The following is a 15,444-nucleotide window of genomic DNA, read 5'->3' as shown; positions in this document are numbered from 1 at the left end:
CTCCGCGCACAGACGCGGTCCGAACAAGTGAGCCTGGCTCCCCCTTGGCGGGTGAGGGCGGGGCCTGCCAGAAGCCCCGGCCGGGGGCGGGGGGCAGCGGAGGAGGGCCCGGGGGAGGGGGGCAGCCGGCCCTGGCAGGTCCTTGGGAGGGCGGTCTCCTTGGCCTGCCCTGCCCGACGACTCTGAGCAGGAGTGCCCTGGTGGGGAGGTTGGGCTTGGCGCGGCTGTGTCTGGGTGCTCCCTCGCCCCCTGCCCCCGACGAGGTTTCTGTGGGGCAGGAGGGGTTTCCTGGGGCGGGGACTGCCCGTGGAAAGTTGTTGCGTCGCCCGCGCCACTTCTGGCGCCCAGTGGGCGGGTGGGGGGACACAGAAATCCCGAGCTCAGGGGCGACCCCGCCCCTCTCATATGTAGGGAGGGGGGATTGGAGGACGGCCGTGCTGCTGCTGGCACCCCCCTCCTGTGGTGTGGCTGCCTCCCGAGGAATGCCCGCCCCCGTCCGGCAGCCTGAGCAAGTGGGGCTTTTACCACCACCCCCGCCTCCTCCGGGTGCTCAGGCAAGAGCTCCAAGCGCAGCCCCGCCCGCCCCCGTCGGTGCATCTCGAAGGGGGCTTCCCTGCACGTCCCAGCCAGGCAGCTGCCCTGGGGCTCAGCCCCTGCACAGGCCGCCCGGCCGGCCAGGAGGGCTGTTGTTGCACAGGCGTTGCGGGGGGGAGCGGCTGCGGCAACCGGCCGAGCGGGAGGAGCGGCCACCCAGCCAGGGGCTCCCTCCCCGTCCCTGCATCCTGTGGGTCACTCAGCCAGCAGAGTGAGAAGAATACAAACCTGGGTCTCCCCACATCAATCTGCAACTCTGACCACTGTGAAGTGCTGCCTCTCTACTGATCTGTAATGTTCCAGAGGTAATACTCAGTTTCTCAAACAAGTGTATGCCTGTCTGTTGGTCCACTTAGGAATCTTGATCCTGGTTGTGTGGTAGTTTGGTGTGGTGGTTTGGCTTAGTGGTTAAGTGTGCAGACTCTAATCTGGGAGAACCGGGTTTGGTTTCCCACTCCTCCACTTGCACCTGCTGATGTGACCTTGGGTCAGTCACAAGCTCTGGCACAGCTGTCCTTGAAAAAGAGCAGTTTCTGTCAGAGCTCTCTCAGCCCCACCCACCTCACAGGGTGTCTGCTGTGGGGAGGGGAAGGGAAAGGAGTTTGTAAGCCGCTCTGAGACTCCCTTGGGTAGTGAAGGGCGGGGTATAAATCCTATCTTTTCTTCTTCTTCTTGTGTGGTGGGCTAGTTGTGGCAAATGGTAGGGAAGCTCAGTATTTCTGTATAAAGTTGTAGGGGCTTTATTGCAATGTGGTATGGCCTGATATTATGTTCTTATTCCAGTGTGGGGTGTGTGGGGGGCTTTCTAAGTTTCTAAGCAGTGTTCTAAGAAGGCAACTGTTCCTGGGGTTAGCCCAGCCCAGGGACATTGCTAGGGCGGTTCCCAGGCCTCCCTAAATTTCTGGGGAGCCCATCCCTAAATCCCACATGGGTCCACCTCCATCGATAGTGACCATGCCTGTGATGTCACTAGCTCCTCCCTATGATGTCATTGGGTCCCAGTTCTTTTAATGACTTAGCAATGCCTTTGGCCCATCCCCAGCCCCCCCCGGAAAATTGGAAAGTCTACGCCTCTGCCAAAGCGTAACCGGCAGGAACAGTTTCTGATTAATATAATGTATTTTGTATGTTATTTATAGTCCACCTTTCTCACTGGGACTCAAGGTGGATTACACAGAGTGAGTCAATACAGTAAACAAGATCAATAAACATTGAAATAGGATTTGCATTGTAGAACCAAACAAAAGTCTAAAAAACAGAAGTGAAGCAAAGCATGTGTTAATATGACACATTAAATGATGCAAAATTACAAAATAGGATCTGACCCACAGCAAACTATACACGGTAGTATAGACCACAGTCCCAATAATTTATCCAAATAACGTTGTGAAGCCTTTTGTACGGTGCTATCCTATTGCCTGCATAGACAAGCTCTCTTGAAATATGCAGTTTTGCATAGTTTGTGGAAAGCCAGCAGAGTGTGAGCCTTTCCAGACTCCTCAGGCAGGCCATTTCATGAGGTGGGGGCCACAATAGATCAGACACATGTATGGGCAGTTGTTGATTTTGCCTGTTTGCAGGTTGGCACCTGCAGAAGACCCTGCTTGAATAAGGAAAGCTGTAACGGTGGAGCATGCGGGAGAGATGGTCTTGTAGATCCAGGGTCCAAGGCCATGAAGGGCTTTGTATGTGATAACCAATACTTTAAATTGAACCCAATAACTGATTGACAGCCAGTGGAGTGACTGTAGGATATTCATGATCCATCTTGCTCCCAATAATAACCAGGCTGTATGGTGTTCTGCACCAACTGGAGTTTCTTAATTGATTTTGGGGGGAGACCAATGTACAGTGCATTACAGTCATCTAGTCTCAATGTAACTGTGGCATGGATTCAGGTCACCAGATCATCCATATCTAGGTAAGGGGCCATTTTTCAAGCTAGGCTGAGTTGGAAGTTTTTGTAACTACGTTAACCTGCTTCTCTAGCAATAATGCTGAGTCCAGTACAACCTCGAGCCTCTTAACTGAGTTGGCAAGGGTCAGCTGAACCCTACTGTAAGAGGGGAGCATATTGTCCTTCAAGGCCTCTGCCTTCCCGGCAAGCATTTCTTCTGTCTTTCCAGGGTTTAGCTTCAATTTGTTCACTCTTAGTCATTTAACCACAGCAGCCAGGCAGCAGTTTAGGACTTCAACGACGTCACCAGGAGATATGGATAAGGATACGTACAGCTGTGCATTGCCAACTACCAAACTACCAGAATGAAACCAGTTCTTGTCTCCAAAGATGTCTGGAGATCCACTGGGAGACAGGAAGCTGCTTGTTTCAATAGTACAGAGTCCTATGCATTCTCAGTTTATTATAGCTTTCAGCTCCTTCAGTTTGTTATTGTCTCTCCCCCTTCCCATTACTGATATGCGACCCTTTTCAAACTGCCTTTGTATTCTGCCTTAGTAATTTTAGTAACTGGTTGCTATTGGATTTTTTTCTGTCATTTCAGACAGACCCGTTTTAGTAACCGGCTGCTAGAGGAATTTATTTACCTGTTCATACAAATCCACTTCTGTTGGGTTAGCAAAGCATAGTTGAGCTGCTTTTGAGGGAAACTGCTTATTCATTCATTCATTCATTCATTCATTCATTCATTCATTCATTCAATTTATACCCCGCCCTCCCCACTCAGGCAGGCTCAGAGCAGCTTACATACAATTCCATATATATACCATTAAACCCAGTCATAAATAACATTTCATTTAAAATTATCCTAAAGTGCTGGAACATGGTCTAATAAAGTGTAAGAGCAAAGGTTTCAAGTTAGTAATACTACTTAAGGTGATGGTACAGTCCTGATGGTATTCTCGCCAGCTCAGTTTGTTTGACTTATTTGTGCGGTGGGCACAGGGTGTAGGTGGTAAGCCAGGGCACAGGGACACTCTTCAGTATTTAATGTGGCTTTTTAATCAAAAGGCTGGTGGAAGAGCTCCATCTTGCAGGCCCTGTGGAACTGTAAATGGTCCCGCAGGGCCCTGATCTCTTCTGGGAGCTCATTCCACCAGTACGGAGCCTCCACTGAGAAGGCCCCGGCCCTGGTTATAGCCAGCCTGGTATCCTTGGGGTCCGGGAGGGCAAATCAATTTTGGAACCCTGAACACAGTGCTCTCTGGGGAACATGTGGGGAAAGGTGGTCCTGTAGGTATGCTGGACCCTGACCATAAAGGGCTTTAAAGGTTAAAACCAGTTCCTTGACATGAATCCGGTATGCTATTGGCAGCCAGTGCAATGCTTTCAGCACAGGCTGGATGTGCTCCCTATCAGCAGCCTGGCTGCAGCATTTTGTACTAGCTGCAGCTTCCAGATTTGGGACAAGGACAGCCCCATTTAGAGAGCATTATAGTAGTCCAATATCGAGGTGACCATTGCATGAATCAATGTTGCCAAGTCATTACATTCAAAGAAGGGAACCAGCTGCTTGATCAGCCAAAGATGATAATAGGCAGATGTGGCAGTGGCTGCTACCTGGGTCTCCATTGTTAAGGAAGTATCCAAGAGCACTCCCAAACTCCTAACCTCCAGTGCTGGCACTCTTCATTGTGCTTCTGAATTACAGTGGTGTACTGTTTAAAATGTCCATAGAGCTTCCAACAATGCCCCTTTTACCCACCCTTATTCATCTGTGCAATCTTCCTCTGACTTTTTCTAATGTTATAAGGTGAGCACTATAGCACTCACTTCAGTGCTATAGCAGCACCACTGAGAAGCACTGACTCAATGGAGTCAACGTATCTCAGTGGTGCCGCTATAGCATTGAAGTGTTCCATCGGTTTACACTATAGTGTTCAACTTAGAACATTTTTAAAAGTCTGTGAAAGATCATGTGGTGAAAAAGGGTGGGGGAAAGTGGCATTGTAGGAAGCACTGTGGACATTTTAAACAGCACACCACAATTTATTGATTGATTTATTAATTTGATTTATACCCCGCCCTCCCTGCTGAAGCAGGCTCAGGGTGGCTTACAAGGCCATTGGCAACATAAAAACATTAAAACAATTTTAAAAAATGATTCAGCAGTGCAACAAAGGGGTTGAAAATGGGGAAAAACCCAGCCTCAACCACACTTTGCTAACCGGAGGCAAGTGGGTTTCGATTAACAGGTAAATAAATTCCTCTAGCAGCCCATTACTAAAGCAGATCTGTCTGAAATGATAGGAGAAAAAAAACTATCAGCAACCAGTTACTAAAACAGAATACAAAGGCAGTTTGAAAAAGTAAAACCCACCCACAAAGAATCTTGATGCAAGTATACATTCAATCTCATAAAGATAATGCTCTTTTTTTTTTGGTATTGTTTTATCAATAGCATGTGGTGGTAGAAAGTCACAGCTGACTTATGGCAAACCCATAACGTTTTCAAATCAGAAGATGTTCAGAGGTGGTTTGCCTTTGCCTGCTTCTATGTAGTGACCCAAATATTTATCCAGGATTGACCCTGTTTAGCTTCCGAGACCTGATGAGCATGTACTCACATTCACATAGCATGCACACATTCATAACATGCATGTTTGTGGGGGGAGATGGAAAAGAGCGAAAAGCCATGACAAACTCTATGCTTCAATTCTACGATTAACTTTAGAAATTATTGATATATCAAAATACAGGAGAAGTGGAATGCACAGCAGGCAAACCGGAGAACTGTAAAGGAACAGAACAGCAGAAATCCAATAATTCCCAATTGCTACTACTCTAGGGGATGGGGCTGTGGCTCAGTGGAAAAACCTCTGCTTTTCATGCAGAAGTTGAATTCCTGGCATCTTCAGTTAAAAAGCACCAAGCAGTAGGAAATGTAACCTTTACCTGAGACCAGTGTCCCCTCTAAGCTGAGTTAGTGTGAGCTAGCTCACAGTTTTTTAGCCTCCAGCTCACACATTTTTGTCTTCACTCAGGAAGGATGGCTCCAGAGCAAACTAATTTATGCAGTAGCCAAATCGCCCGCTAGCAACTTTAATGCCAGTAGCTCACAAAGTAGGATTTTTGCTCACAAGACTCCACAGCTTAGAGGGAGCGTTGCCTGAGACCCTGGACAGCTGTTGGCAGTCTGAGCAGACAATACTGACCTTGATGGACTGATGGTCTGATTCAGGGGTCTTTTTGTAGAAAAAGAGCTGCAATAGCTCATTAGCATATGGTATGCTAATGAGATACTAGGCTATTAGCATAATAGCTCATTAGCATATGCAGCACCCCCTGACATCACCGGAAGTGATGTCAGAAGGGGAAGCAAAGGGGGGGCATCTTCAAAAACCTCCCCTTCCCTTCCCTGGGGGGGGGGGAGCGGAGGTAAATGTCGTTGGTAAAACAGTATATTCTTCCATTGACAGACAAGATGGTGTTGTAGGAGCTTCTTTTTTTACAAATTCTTGGTTCTTTCCAGTGGGAGATGGTTGACTGAGTACTTAAGTTTCAGTTACAATGTTTCTGCATATAATTCCCTAATAACTGTTCAGATTTTCTGGAAAGGTCACTCTATCAGTGTATTAAATTCTTTCCCCTTTTCTGAAATCACAATATGTCTCCCCCCCCCCGGTAGTCTATAACCATTTCCTTTCACAACAAATCAGGGGTTACCTCAATGCCAATTCCCTGTATAACTGGACAGGATTTATATTTCTTCCCTGAAAATATACTCCTTTTCCTTTTGACCTGATTGGGAGCTTCAGCCTGCTTCCCAGTCATTCTTTACCAAAATTTCAAACCCCAGTTCTTGGCTTCTTTGTTGAAAACATACTTCAACTGAAGCTGACACTAGACTCTGAATTCTTAGATGGAATTCTTTCTCAGGTTATGTTTAACACAGCTAAGACCAGGAGTCTCTCCCTTTATTCAAAAGATGAACCTGTCTGACAGACTTTTAGTCAGACTCTTCAGACATCTACTCCTGCAGCTGAACTTTTACTTTACTGAACACTAACTGCCACTGAACTTAAAATAAACTGAACTCTCCCCTCAGCACACAGCTGGTCTTATATTTCCCTCAGATGGCACTGGCCAATCCGAGAAAAGGAGCACCCTGTCACTCAAGTTCAACACACTAGAGCAGAGTTAACTATTCCCCTCCCTTCTCTGAGTTTGCTGCATTAGGAAAACGATGGCCCTGTTCACACGAGGCATTTTGGGCCGGGAGAGGGACGGATCGGGGCCGCATGAAACGGACACGATCACACAGCAACATCTGGCAATCGTGCCATGGCCGTCCCCGATCCGTCCCAACCGCCCGAAACGTGCATCAAAGAAGAACCACCTACCTGGGTGGTTCAACTGAATGGGCCGCGGCCGTGGGATCGCTGGCGCGTCTTTTCGCCGGCGGATCCCCTGCCCCCTGCCGTACTGCGCATGCTCGAGCATGCACAGTTCGGCAGCCTCCCCCTCTCACTCATCTCTTCCTCCCTGGCATCTGATCGTGCCAGGGAGCAATGCGCTGCGGCTGAGGGGATCCGTGGGATTCCGCCGCGGTGTCTCAAGTTTGGTGCGACTCTGATTAGCCGCGTTTCAGCCGTCCCGTGTGGCAGGGACCATCATTTTAAATGTATTCCATCACATGCTGCTATAGATGTCATCAGCTATCCATAAAGTAAGTATAGCACAGGAGATGGAAACCTAGGCTGCCTCCACAGGGCTGTTTTGATCCACCTTGACTCCTGAACCAAAGTGAATATTTTCAGAGCATCTACACAATGTTGTTGTCCACTTTTCAGTTGTCCTCCTCCCTCCTGCCACTGTTGCTGTGATCTTTCCCAACTTGCTTTGCTACTGTGTTTCTGGAAATGCCATAGTCACACTGGGTTTGCATGCCATGTGGATAGAAAGTTGCAGATTTTCAAACCTCCTGCTCACATTGGCACCATTTTACAGCTGTCATCCCTTTGTGGTTGCCATTTCCCCTTCCACCAACAGAAGGTTTTTGGCAGGTTTTTGTTGTTGTTTGTTTGTTTAAATTTAAATAGTTGCTATATCACTATAGAAAATCATTGCTTCATAGAAGCAGTGCCGTTTCAAGTAAGAGTTTTTCTTATATGTGTAAATCTTTAGATGGATGAATTTTAGTTTCTACCCCCTGCTATTTTTTTTTTGCTTAGATTTTACATCTTCACACTCTTCACAAAATGCCATAATCTAATCTTTGTAATTTATTATGCAGTTAATTTGTTCAATGTTCTCCCAGAAGATGAAATAAAGTATGAGCCAAGAGCAAGAAAAACTTCCATCCTAATGAATGATTTCACAGCAGTGATGTCTCTTGTAATTTTATTTGCACTGATTTCTAGAGGAGGGAAGATCTTACCTCAATAGCAATAACATGCAAAAACCAAAACACTCTTGTGGAGAAATGCCAGTTATATTGAAGGCAATGACCTTTTATTCCCTGTAGAATTCATTGGTGTGTGCATTTTAAATTTGTTTACAAATGTTTGCAAGGAAGAGGAAGAGTAACTACTATTTTATATACGCTACAAGGCTATATCTGTACAAGGCAATCTTCCTTCCTTATTTCTGAATGTATTCATCAGATATGTAACTCTCTCTCCCCCACCAGCCAAACCTTATAAAAAAGGAAGCAGATTCATTTTATCTGGGTTTGGGGCTCAATGGGCATTGGTTTAGGCTGCAAGCCAGTTACTGAGATATGGTTTATTGACGACAAATCAGAAATTAATCAGATATCTCCTGTCATGACTAATGAGACTGTTACTGAAGTTCTGCAATCTCTACAGTATATCAAAGGGAAGGTGAACTCTAAGACCTGGGCTCTCTTTCCTCCCACTGTGGTTGCAACCTCCAGGTGGGTCCTGGGATTCTTCCAGAATAGCAACTGATCTCCAGACTTCAGAGACCAGTTTTCTTGGAGGAAATGGCATCTTTAGAGGGAAGCATCAATGGCTTCGGATCCCTTCAAATCTCCCTCCCTTCCACAATCTCTGCCCGCCATAAGAGCTGTGCAGCAGCCTTGGTGAAATGGGGTTTAGTTGAATGAATTAGAGAAATAAAGCTCCATGAGACCACAGTAATTCAGTGAACAAAAAACTGAAATCTGACATTTGTCGACTTTTAAGATTACTGGTAGTTGGCTACCGGGGAAAAACAATATCTAATAAGTTTTCCTTTCAGACTTATTTTCTTAATCCCCATAAAATGTCAAATGGAAGGTGACAGAGAGCAGCTCTCTGGTGCCTCCATGTAACAAGGAAAATCTTTGCCATGTGACCCCAAAACACAGACAGAACATAATTTTTGCTGACAGAACAGCAGCGATATTGTTCTCATGCTGGCAGAGCTGTGCACGCCACATGAATTTTGGTGACATTTATTACCCCGTTTCCTGCTTTTCTTTTGGCTGACTCTGTACATATTGTTGATCTGTTAATTCTCCAGCAGGTATCAGATTCATACATCAGCCAAGACCTTGTATAAGTCCATTTGTAGTTTCCCTATCACCTCTCTACTAAAACAGCACAGACTTCTGGTCCCTCAAGCTTACTAGGCCTATTTGTACATATTGAACATTATAGGATCCAGAATACTCTACCCATGCAAGGAAAAGATAAATCCTACAGAACAGGCCAACATTTCATTTATCTCCTACATTTTTAATTGTTCGCAGCAAACACATCCATCATTTCAGCCTTGACAACTCTGTTGACTCTGAAGTATGAAGCAGCATTTACAGCAGTCAAGTGATCTATTGGTCCAAACACAAATTGAGATTGTTTGCTTGGTTGTTATGATCTATTGGGAGCTGTTATTATTTGAGAAAGGGAAAAGGCTGTCATTCTGTAACTTTTATTCCCAGCTTTCTGGGAGCTTTGTATTTTTAAAAATTTATTTCATTCAAGTGCCACAATGGCAATCATGTTTTCTCTGTGGAGTGAGACCCCTGGATTACCCATGCAGGGTAGAGACCAGTCAGTGAATGGCCACATTACTTCAACCTATATGTTTCATCGCCCACCAGATCAAAGGTTAGAGAATGATGTAAAAACTGGAGAAGAATTAAGGAAAGCAGGTAGATGAGATAACTGTGTTATAATAGGTGATTGTAACTAACCACACATTGATTGGGTCACTATGTGTTCAAGTGAGGAGAAAGAGACTGGGTTTCTGGATACTCTCAATGACAATGCCATGGAGCAAATGGTCACTAGGGATGGCCACGAATCCCATTTTTACTTTGGTTCATGGTTTGTGGCTGAATCATGAACCAAGCCATGAACTTATATGAACCAGGAGGTTGGTTTGCAAACTGAACTGATCCGTATGGGTTCATGACCCCTGCTTTCTGCTCCCTGCCACTTTAGCTCTCAGCCATTTAAATCAAACAGCTGAGTAGCAGTTTACATGGCTGGGAGCTGAATCCAAGAAAGCTCCTTAAAACAACAGAGTTGTGTGGAGCAAACTGCTTTGTGTGAATTAGCTATTTAAAGGGGCTTTCTTAGGCAGGCAGCCCCTGGGGTTCAACTGTTTCAAGGGGCTTTCCTGATTCTACTGGGGAGATTTCTGAATAGACCATATTCTGATAGTATTTGCCCTTGTGGCCTTAATAGGATTGAGAAGCAGAACCTAGAGAGGTAAGTCAAACAGAATAGAGGGCCAACAATAAAAACTTAATGTATATAATATAAAAATATACATGTATTTATTAGCAAAGAATTTTAAAAAAACATATGGGCCCAATCACACCTCATGTAAAAATACCGAAATCTTACACACAAGGGCCAATGGACTTGACCTGATGCATTTCAGCCTGTATAGGCCTTCTTCAGAGGTCAAACACAATGAGGAACAAATTGGTTTATATCATAATACAATACAATCAAACAATTATGCAACATGGACCAGAAAAGAATTGCTGTAAAAAATAAAAAATGTGAAATTAAATGCATACAATAAAATGAATAAATAAACAATACCTATATTGTACTAAAAAACATATTGACTTACTTCCAAAGTGAAACCACTAGGCACAGAATAAAATTATAAATGAGGCCTCCAAAGATGCAATCACATGTCAAATGATATTTCACTGATAATAATCTAGAAACAAACAAAAAAAACCCTGTATAAACCAATGCAATCTGCAATACTGAAACTTAATTCAAAAAGTAATTGGAATCATTTATTAATTATTGTCCCAAAAAAATGAGGAATGAGAATCTTCTGCTGATCAAGATTTCTTAATCAATGAACTTCGAAGGAAAGGGAAGGGGCTTTCTTAGGCTGCCCAAGAAAGCCCCTTTAAACAGCTGAACTGCAGGAGCAGTTTGCTCCATGCAACAGCATTTTAAAGAGGTTTTCTTGGGCAATCAGCCACAGGATCTGGCTGTCTAAGAAAGCCACTTTAACAGCTGATTCACATGGATCATTTTGTTCCACATGGCTCAGCTGCTTAAAGGAGCTTTCTTGAGCAGCCAGACCCAGGTTCAGAAGACAGTGCAACCATGTGCAAGACAGTCAGTGTGCCTGGGCTAGAACCAGGGAAGTCTAGAGTGCAAATCTTTTTTACCATGAAATTTTTTTTGTGTGAGCTTGGGCCAGTTGCTTTATCTCAATATAACACAGCTTATAAATTGTTGTGAGGATATAGTGAAGGAAGGGAGGGTCATAGATAAATTCCTTTTCCAGCCATTGCACATGCACTATATTTTCTTTTTAAAAAGCAATCACCAATAGCCAGTAACTCCAATAACCAGCACAGAACAATGAATACTGCAAGAAAAGTCAATAAATAAATTGCCCCGCCTGGAGGTTGGCAAGCCTATTTGCTTGGCACAATGAGCGTGTTTGCTTTTAGTGTGTCTCAAATCTAGTTGTTCCACTGCAGATCAACACAGCCGCCTTCTGAAACTGCTTTTGGCTTCACTATCTTGCTGACCAGACTCATACCCAGAGCCCCCAGACACAGCCAGGCTGTTCCCCTCCCTCCTCCAGATCTGGCAGTGCTGTATCCCTTCTCCACCAGGTTCTCTCACAATCTGCCTTGCATCATCTCTCCTCTCCCCAAGTTATCCACCCCACCCTCCAAATCTCAGTCTCGGAGGCTACAAAGACCTGGCAACCTTAACCCCACCAACCATTTGTGGCACCCAATCAGAGCACAGCCAGCTGTTCATTGTGAACACGCACACACACAAAGAAACACCTCACTATCCAGGCCAGAAAGGTATTCTGGGGATGTACTAAAAGGAAGGACAGGACTGCCCATTGGAAACAATGGGAAACACTTGAAGGCCCATTGGAAATAATGGGAGCCAGGAATACCAATTGACTTGCATGGGCTTCCATTGAAATATATTGCAGTACAAGTGGAGTTGCAATAAAAATGTGGAATGGATTTTCCATTAGAGTCTCTGGGCCCAAATACACTACTCTGGGACTGGAATGACTAGCCCCAGCTTGGAATGACAGCCCCTAGGAGTAACAGAAGTGTTCTGGGACTGGGATGAGAGGTCCCAGAGTGGAATCACAGATGCAGGGGGTAGCAGAAGCATTCTGGGACTGGTATGACAGGCCCCAGAGTGGAATAACAGCCCCTGGAGGTAGCAGGAGTGTTCTGGAACTGGAATGACAGGTCCCAGAGCGGAATGAAAGCTCCTGGGGGTAGCACATGTGTTCTGGAATTGGAATGACAGCCCCTGGGGGTAGCAGGAGTGCTCTGGAACTGGAATAACAGGTTCCAGAGCGGAATGAAAGCTCCTGGGGATAGCACATGTGTTCTGGAATTGGAATGAGAGACCATGGAGTGGAATGACAGCCCCTGGGTATAGCAGGAGTGTTCAGGAACTGGAATGACAGGCCCCAGAGACCCTAATGGAAAATCCATTCCGCATCTTTTATTTAAAAAGAAAATATAGTGCATCTGCAATGGCTGGAAAAGGAATTTATCTATGACCCTCCCTTCCTTCACTATATCTTCACAACAATTTATAAGCTGTGTTATATTGAGATAAAGCAACTGGCCCAAGCTCACACACAAAAAAATTCATGGTAAAAAAGATTTGCACTCTAGACTTTCCTGGTTCTAGCCCAGGCACACTGACTGTCTTGCACATGGTTGCACTGTAGATGAACATATAAGAGTTGGTTGCATTTCACTGTTCATTTGTTTCCAGTTGTGTGATTTAGTCTATGTGGTGCCAGTGTGGTCTGGTGGTTATAGTACTGGATGTGGGAGACTCACATGTTGAAATCTCTACCCTGCCTGGAAGCTTCCTAGGAAACCTTGAGCCAGTCATACACTCTCAAGCTAATTTACCTCACAGGGTTGTTGTGAGGAAAAAAATGGAGGGAAGGAGAATCATGTGAGCTGCTTTGGGTCCCACCTGGAGAGAAAGGCTGAGTAGGATGAAGGAAATAAATCAATGAATAAATTAGTGGAAAGGAAACTTTGCTGTCCTTAATATACATCAAAGACTTGGGGCTAAATCCTATAATTCTTCTACTTTGAGGATTCTGTCTCAGGACCAATTCTGAATTCAGGCAGAGTGCCCTGTGCCTCTTAACAGTTGCGTCCTGCACCAGCCAGCCATCCCTTTCTTAGCCTCCTTTCCCTTGCAGTCACCTGACTGAAGCCAGCTGGACTTCAGAAGCAGCAAGCAGCTGGTCCACCTGGCCGGCTGAGCAAGCCTCTCTTGCGTGTGCCTCTCCCTGACCCAACCCTTCCCCTCCTTCACTTGCTGAACTCTGTGTGTGTGTGGGGGGGGAGTGGAGAAAGAGAAGGTGAGCATGGTTGTTTGGGGAGGGTACTTTTGGCCTCCCATGCATACAGCCCTGGGTCTCAGTCCCTTAAGAAAGAGAGTATAAGTCTTCTTTTGCTACTATTTGCTACCCCACAGGAATCTGTATTCAAAGGGGAGTCTGTAGTGTTTGCTGTCACAAAGTAAAGATGGTGGGGAAGGATCCCTCTCCAGTGACAAATAGATCCTTCAAAACCTTTGAGGTTTAACAGCTTGCAAAATATGCTCTTGGTTTGGTCCAATAGAAGATACCATTTTTACCTATTTTATATTTCACTTTGTGGCATCAATAAAGTAAATGCACTTTAATACATGATAGACCTAAAGCAATAATTAATCAGAACTCATTTTAATAAACACAGAAAAGGTGGGAATAGACACTAACACACACACACCTTTTTTGTGGTCTTCTTTTATATATAGTTGTGATTGTTTTGGTTATGTGTCTGTGTCATTTGTAGCTATGGATGTGTGGCTGTGTTTCTTAATCTGGCAGTATGTCTTAACTGCTATCTGAGCCAGTTTGGTGTAGTGGTTAAGAGCAGTGGACTCTAATTTGGGAGAACTGGGTTTGATTCCCTGTGCCTCCACATGCAGCTGCTGGGTGACCCTGGGTCAGTCACAGTTTTCCCAGAGCTGTTCTTTCAAGCACAGTTTCTGCCAGAGCTGTTTTAGCCCCACCTACCTCACATGGTGTCAGTTGCGGGGAGAGGAAGGAAAGGAGACTGTAAACCACTCTGAGTGAAGGGCAGGGTATAAATCCAGTCTCCTCCTCCTCCTCCTCCTCCTCCTCCTCCTCCTCCTCTTCTTCGTGTATGACAGGTGTTCTGGCCCCACTGCCAGACCTACTGAGGGCACCTGGTATTTTTGGCTGCTGTGTGACACAGAGTGTTGGACCTGGATGGGCCACTGGCCTGATCCAACGTGGCTTCTCTTATGTTCTTACGTCTGGGGCAAGGGATGCTCTGCATTCTTGGTGCTTGGGGGGCAAGAGTGGGAGGGCTCCTGGAGTTTTGGCCCTGCTGGTGGACCTCCTGAGGGTACCTGGGTTTTGTCCAGTGTTTCCTCTAAGTGCAAGGTAGCTAACAGTTTTTTAGCCTCCGGCTCATACATTTTTGTCTTAATTCAGGAAAGATGCCTCCAGAGCAAACTAATTTATGCAGTAGCCAAATTGCTCACTCATAGCTTTAATGCCAGTCGCTCACAAAGGAGCATCCCGGGATGTGATATCAGAGTCATGTGACAGGAAGAGGGGGAGCTGGACCATAACCAAAAGACTGAAAGGGCCAAGGACAAGAAACAAAAAACAGTCAGCAAAAGGTTCCGGTGATGTCAGGGGGTGTGGCCTTATGAGACACTTCTATAAATATATGCTGATGGGGGTCCAAACTGGCAGTAACTGACCAGAAGAGAGATCTTGGAGTCATGGTGGATAATTGACTGAAAATGTCAACTCAGTGTGCAACTGCAATAAGAAAGGCAAATGCTATGCTAGGGATTATTAGGAAGGGGATTGAAAACAAATCAGCCAGTATTGTAATGACCCTGTATAAATCTGTGGTGCAGCCTCATTTGGAATACTGTGTACAGTTCTGGTTACCATTCCTCAAAAAAGTTATTATAGCACTTGAAAAAGTGCAGAAAAGGGCCACCAAAATGATTAACGGGATAGAAAACGTTCCCTATGAAGAAAGTTTAAAGAGGTTAGGGCTCTTTAGCTTGGAAAAACAACAGTTGAAGGCTGACATGATAGAGGTTTACAAAATTATGCATGGGGTAGAGATGGTAGAGAAATAAGCAGGGGTCATTTTGTAGAAAAAGAGGTGCAGGAACTCATTAGCATAACTCATTAGCATAACTTATTTGCATGTGCCACACCCCCTGACATCACCGGAAGTGTGTCAGATGGCAACACCCACCGCTCAGGCTCCACTGGACTGTTTTGGATTGCTAGCTATTGGGGAAGGGGAGGGGGAATGTGCAGATCTGTCCTTGCAGAGGAGGGAGAGCTTGTACCTGAATAAAACTTGGTCTTAAAGGTGCCACTGGACTGTTTTGGACTGAGGG

The sequence above is a fragment of the Gekko japonicus genome, unplaced genomic scaffold (genome assembly GCF_001447785.1).
Source record: "Gekko japonicus isolate JY-2015 unplaced genomic scaffold, Gekko_japonicus_V1.1 scaffold3293, whole genome shotgun sequence".
Taxonomy (NCBI): domain Eukaryota; kingdom Metazoa; phylum Chordata; class Lepidosauria; order Squamata; family Gekkonidae; genus Gekko; species Gekko japonicus.
The sequence above is the reverse complement of the archived record's forward strand: the minus strand, read 5'-3'. Positions refer to the sequence as shown.